The sequence below is a fragment of the Triticum dicoccoides genome, chromosome 3B, assembly GCF_002162155.2.
Source record: "Triticum dicoccoides isolate Atlit2015 ecotype Zavitan chromosome 3B, WEW_v2.0, whole genome shotgun sequence".
Classification (NCBI taxonomy): domain Eukaryota; kingdom Viridiplantae; phylum Streptophyta; class Magnoliopsida; order Poales; family Poaceae; genus Triticum; species Triticum dicoccoides.
Window position 1 is genome coordinate 6,401,173 of NC_041385.1, and position 1,505 is coordinate 6,402,677.

The following is a 1,505-nucleotide window of genomic DNA, read 5'->3' on the forward strand; positions in this document are numbered from 1 at the left end:
CTGTTCACTCGAGCCTATATAACAAATATTTTTTGACATGTCCTACATGAATGTCATTCCATGGTGAAAGTTTGCAAGCAATCAAAATATTTTTCAATGTTTGCTACAAAAAATGAGTTTTTGGGGAAAAAATATTTTTTATTATTATTTTACTGTTCACTCGAGCCCATATAACAAATATTTTTTGTCATATCCTACATGAATGTCATTCCATGGTGAAACTTTGCAAGCAATCAAAACATTTTTCAATGTTTGCTGCAAAAAATGAGTTTTTGGGAAAAAAATATTTATTATTATTATTTTACTGTTCACTCGAGCCCATATAACAAATCTTTTTTGTCATGTCCTACATGAATGTCATTCCATGGTGAAACTTTGCAAGCAATCAAAACATTTTTCAATGTTTGCTGCAAAAAATGAGTTTTTGGGAAAAATATTTTTTATTATTATTTTACTGTTCACTCGAGCCCATATAACAAATATTTTTTGTCATGTCCTACATGAATGTCATTCCATGGTGAAACTTTGCAAGCAATCAAAACATTTTTCAATGTTTGCTGCAAAAAATGAGTTTTTGGGAAAAAAATTCTATTACTCCCTCCGTCCCAAAATAAGTGACTCAACTTTACACTAATTTTAGTACAAAGTTAGTACAAAGTCGAGTCACTTATTTTGGGACGGAGGGACTATTATATTATTGTTCACTCGAGCCCATATAACAAATCTTTTTTGTCATGTCCTACATGAATGTCATTCCATGGTGAAACTTTGCAAGCAATCAAAAAAAATTCAACGTTTGCTGCAAAAAATGAGTTTTGGCGGGGAATTTATTATTTTTATTTTACTGTTCATCGAGCACATATAACAAACGCCGTATGGACTCTCAAAATAATAACCCAGTTTTCTTTATTTTACTACTAGTACGTAGAATAGGCAACCCAGAATCAAACATAATTATCTAACACATATTTATATCAGTTTTGCGAAAGCACATCTAGATGTACCATATATTGTCGACCGTGAGTATAGGAACACGTGCATTGTTTGGTAGATTTGGTTCTGTGAATTGATTTGGTAGTGGCTTTGTATAGTTGATTTGGTATAGTAACAAGTCCATAAAGATTTTCCATGAATTGATTACCGAATATTTTGGCCACTCGATTTGGTAGATTTGGTACGTATGGGATGTGTTATGTACGGTTGTGTGTGTTATTTTTGGCAATTGATTGGGTAGAATTGGTATATATGGCTATGCGTGTTTTGGTAAGTTTTAGTTACCGACTAAAAGTGGGAGAGGATCCGGCTAGCTCGATTTCTCGGTGATCTGTTGAATCTAGCTATCATCCCAATGACGCTCCTCATCGACAACAAATCTGCCATCTCGCTCTGCAAAAATCCAATGCCCCATGACCGCAGCAAGCACACCGACTTGCGCTATCACTTCATCCCTGACTGCGTTGAGAAGGGCATGATGGGTGTGGAGTTCATCAAAATCAACATAGCAG